The sequence below is a fragment of the Pteropus alecto genome, unplaced genomic scaffold (assembly GCF_000325575.1).
Source record: "Pteropus alecto unplaced genomic scaffold, ASM32557v1 scaffold25, whole genome shotgun sequence".
Lineage (NCBI taxonomy): Eukaryota > Metazoa > Chordata > Mammalia > Chiroptera > Pteropodidae > Pteropus > Pteropus alecto.
In genome coordinates, this window is record NW_006441955.1 from 36,979,058 (window position 1) to 36,984,305 (window position 5,248).

Genomic DNA, 5,248 nt, shown 5'->3' on the forward strand with positions numbered 1-5,248 from the left:
ATAATAATATTGCTTCTTGGCCTTTTTGGCTAAGATCAAGTGTCTAACCCACCCCTAATAAAAAATGGAATTCTAGACTCACCCCAATGAAACTTCAAAACAATGCTCATTTTATAAATTTCTTTAAAATTTTTTGAATTTAAAACAAAAGTAATAACAATGTGTTGTGGCATTTCCAATATATACAGAAGTAAAATATAGGACAATAGCACAAAGTAAGGGAGGAAAATGAAAGTATATAATAAGGTTCTTACATTATATGTGAAGTAGCATAATATCATTTGAAAATATAATATAATAAGTAAAAAAATTTGTATTAAAGTCTTCCAAGGTACAATTAGTAAGCCAATAGTGGACATAAATGGAATTCCAAAAAATTAATCAATCCAAAAGAAAGCAGGACAAGAAGAAAAAGAAACAAAAACAGATAAGACAAATTAAAAACAAACGGCAAGATGACAGATTTAAACCCAATCATATCAAAATTTATATTAAATATAAATACTCTAAAAACATCTATGAAAAAGCAGAAATTGTCCAATTGGATAAAAAGATACTACATATTTCCTGTAAGAAACAGACTTAGAATACAAAGACACATATTGAGAGTAAAATGACAGAAAAAATACTAATCATAAATTGTAGAAACAGGTCTACTATATCAGACAAGGAGTTTTACCAAGGATAAAGAGTGACACTTTGTAGTGATAAAAGAATCAATTCATTATAAAGACATAATCCTAAAAGTATTTGCACCTAAAAATAGAGTTCCAGAATAGAAGAGGCAAAAACTGACAGAAATGTCAGGAAAAACAGACAAATCTCAAATACAGTTAAAATTTCAATAATCTTTTCTCATTAATTCATAGAATAACAGAAAAATCTGTAAGGATATAGATGATTTGAACTATATTATCATCCAACTTGACCTGACATTTATAGAAAATTCTACCCAACGACAGCAGAATACACATTCTTTTCAAATGCACATAAAATATTCACCAAGATAGAATATATATGGGACCATACAACAAATCTCAATAAATTTAAAAGGATTGAAATCAGACTGTGTATGTTCTCTGACCCAAACAAAATTAAATTTGGAATAATAGTAAAGTAATTGGGAAATCCCTAAATATGTGTAAATTACAAAATATACTTTTAAATAATCAATAGATCAAGTTTCCTAAGGGAAATTTGAAAATATTTTGAACTGAATGAAGGAAAATTAATTTCAAAATGTGTAAGTTATACTGCAAAGCAATGGTTAAATATATAGCTTCTTTCTTTATTAAAAAGAAAGAAGGGTCTAAAATCAATGCCTAAGCTCCAACTTTAGAAAGCTAGAACATGAAGAATTAAAAGAAAGTAAAAGGAAGGAAATGATGGTAAGAGTAGAAATCAATGATAGAGGAAACAGACAACAGAGAAAAATCAATGTAACTAAAAGCTGGTTCTTCGAAAAGATAAATATCTAGCTAGAATGATCAAAATGTAAACAAAGAAAACAAATTACTAATATCATGAATGAAAGAAGGGACATCTGTACAGACCCTACAGATATTAAAAGAGTAACAAGGCAATGTTACAAACAACTTTGCCGATAAATTTGCCAGATGAAATGGAAAATTTTCTTAAAAGACACAAATGACTAAACCTAACATAAGAAATAGAAAATCTGAATAGCCATCTATATATATGAAATTGAAAATATCTCAGAAAGAAAACTGCAGACCAGATGGCCTCACTTATGAAATTTATTGAACCAGGTAAAATAATCCTACAAAAATATTTAGAAAATAGAGGGGACAGGAACACTTCTCCCAACTCATTTTACATGGTCAACATTACCGATACTGAAACCAAAGAAAGACATTACCAGAAAACATGCCGAATGTCTTAAAACAGTGTCAGCAAGTCAAATCCAACAATATATAAAAAGGATATTACATTATCCAAGAAGAGTTTGTCCTGGGAATGCAAGCTTAGTTTAATATTCAACAGGGAAAAAAAATGCGATTATCTTAATAGATGCAGAAAAAGCATGTGACAAATGTCTGCACCCATTCATGACTAAAGCAGTCAGCAAAGGAAGAATAGAAAAGAACTTCTTCAACCTGATAAAAGGCATCTACAAAAAATCTACAGCTAACATCATAGTTAATGATGAAAGACAATGTTTTCCCCTCAAGATCAGGATTAATATTGTTACCGAAGATCTTAGCCAGTATAATAGAAGAAGAAAAGGAATAAAACACATTCAAATCCAAAAGAAAGAAGTAAAACACTTTATTCCAGGTGGATATGTTTGTGTACCTAGAAAATCCTAAGGAACCTATAAATAAGCTTGTCACAACTGACATCTGAATGACACATAACTGAATATAGCACGATCACAGACTACAAGGCCAATATACTATAATCAATTTTATTTTTATATACTAGCAAAAAACAATTGGACAATAAAATTTTAGTAACTAATACCATTTATGATAACATCAAAGGACAAAATATTTTTAGGAATGTATTTAACCAAACATGTATAAGACCCTAAATTTAAAACTACAAAATGATGAGTTCGAGAACTGAATAAATCAAAAAGCATACCATATTCATTGATTGGATGACTTAATACTGTTAAGATTTTAATTTCTCTCAAATTGATCTATAGTTTCAATCACAAACAAATCTCTCATGAATTTTTTGTAGAAAATGATAGGCTGAGTCTAAAATGTACATGAATATGTAAAAGATACCAAATAGCCAAAACAACTTTGAAAAAGAACAAAGTTGGAGGACTTTCACTGCCTGATTTCAAGACTTGGTATAGAGCTACAGTAGTCAACACAGTTTGATAGTGGTATAAAGAGAGACTTAAATCAACCGACTAGAATAGAGTCCAGAAATAGACCCACAAATATACAGTGAATTGATTTCCAAGAGGTGCCAAAGTAATTCAATGGGAGAAAAGGTAGTCAAATATCTTAATATCCATGTGAGGAAAAATAATATCCTCGACCCTTACTTCACAGCATATCCTAAAATTAGCTCAACATGTATCATAGACCTAAACATATAACTTAAAACCATCAGTCTTTTAACTTCAGGAGTCAGAGGGGGCAGCTACCTGTTTTTATAAATAAAAGCCTCAGAGGAACAGAGCCATGCCCAATCATTTATGTATTGTCAACAACTACTTTTGAGCTAAAATGGCAGAGTTGAGTAGTTGAGTTGCTATAGCTTGTAAGCCTAAGATATTTCCAATATGGTCCAGTAATAAAAAAAATTGAGGATACTTCTAAAAGAAAGCATGGGAGAAAATCCAGAAAAGAATTTCTCAAACACAAAAAGCAAGAACCATAAAGAAAACATTAGTAAGCTGGACTTCATCAAAATTCAAAACTTCTGCTTTTAGAAAGATAACTATTAAGAAATGAAATACAAGCCATAAATTGGGAAAAATATCTGACAAAGGACTTGTATCCAAATTAATCAAAAACTCTTACAACTGGATAAGAAAACAACAACCCAATAAATTAATGAGTAAAAGACATGAACAGATACTCTGCAAAAGAAGATACACGACTGGGCAATAAGCATATAAAGTAATACTCAACACCATTAATATCAGGGAAATGCAAATTTAACCACAATGAGATAGCCCTAAATATTTACTAGAATTCTTAATTTTAGCTAAATACCAAATTTTGGGCAAGATGCAGAGTAACTAAAATTCTCAGACAGCAATTCTGGCCAGAAGGGCCCTCTGCCTTCTGTGCTTATTAAAATCATTCTCTTAACTGCCGTCTCATACAAAACACCACCTCTTCAAAGAAGCCTTTTCATTCCCTCCACCGAAAATAAATTACTCCTCTACTTTCCCATAGGACATTCAACATACATTTCACGGGTAACCCAAGATATTACGTCTTGGGCCCTATTTATTCAGAATTGTCTACTTATATGCAATAGACTGAAGGTTCCACATAACCTAACATAGAATGAGATCACATTAAATTGTGAGTGAATTCTAAAATTAATCACCAATGGCACAGGGAATACAAATCCTTCCATGGTGCCTTCTGGGCATGAGCTTTGTTCAACATACTAGTAACTCCTAGGGCCAACAGCAGTGGTTGCAGAAGGCCACGTTCCTAGATCAAGGACCTTTACAACTGAGAAGTGAAGGTGCTGATAATTTAGATGGATGTTCTATTTTAGGGAAGTGGGCAGAGCAAGAACTGACCAGCCACCACAGATTCCTTGAACAGTGCTTTCTTCATTTCAGCCAAAGTTCTATTTCCTGCCAATTCGAGGATGAAAACATTTTCTATTCAGGCCTATCTTACATTCTTTCAAGTTCACTTTTAAATTCTTCTCAGAATCATAAGACTATAGCCATTTGTAACATAAAAGCTAATGAAGCTTCAGCATCAGGGTTGCTCACTTGTACAGTTCCTACACTCAGGAAGCATTTCTAAGCATGCGTTTCTGGCAAACTGCCTAACGAAATCTCTGAAGAAAGAGATATAAATCTCCAAGACTCTTGTAATTTGTTGTGATTTCTTTACTCATTCTAAAAATTCACTTTCATAATCTAATTTAAAATTCTTTTTCATGAAGAGGAAACCCTCTCCAAACTGAATAGGAGGTGAAGCTAATTTCCACAAAAAGAAGAGGAAAGGAAAAAGAAATGTGGAACAAAAAGCATCTTGGCTATTTCGGCCTCCCTGTGGGTCTTGTAACTTTCACAAAATACCCCATCCCCTAACACCCCCTAAAGATCCACTGTTAGAAGGCAGAGGATATCAAAGATCCAAAAAACCCAATGTGGGGCTAGTGGTGGTGGTAAAGAAACCACATCTTTGTCTTTAGAGAGGAGTCGTTGTGAAAAAGCAAGATAGACGTGTCAGAAAGGCTCAAAAACAAGGAGAGTCCCTGGTTACTCTTCCAGCCAAAGAAAAACTATCCTGAGCAGGAGGTTTTGATCATAAGGGCCTGGGACATCCAGGGAAGCAAACTCACAGGGATATGCTCTCCTCCTCCTCGTAGTAGCTGCAATCCCTCACCTGTCAATTCCTATTTTGCAAAGCACAGGACTTGCTCTCTTGGGCCACGCTGTGAAAAGGTGGCTAGAAGACAGAGAAGGAGGGACTGGTGGTGGGGGCAAGTAGAGTTAGTGAAGGGACAGCTACAGGAGGAAGACAGACTGAAGGGGTAAGAATGGTGGAAGAGGAGAGGTGTGGAA

The 5,248-nt window shown here is 33.5% G+C and overlaps 1 protein-coding gene across 2 annotated transcripts in view; it reads right to left on the bottom strand.

Moving 5' to 3' along the window:
• Nucleotides 1–5,248, bottom strand: part of ARHGAP29 (Rho GTPase activating protein 29) — a 65,664-nt gene that overhangs the window by 59,469 nt on the left and 947 nt on the right. The window lies entirely within an intron of this gene.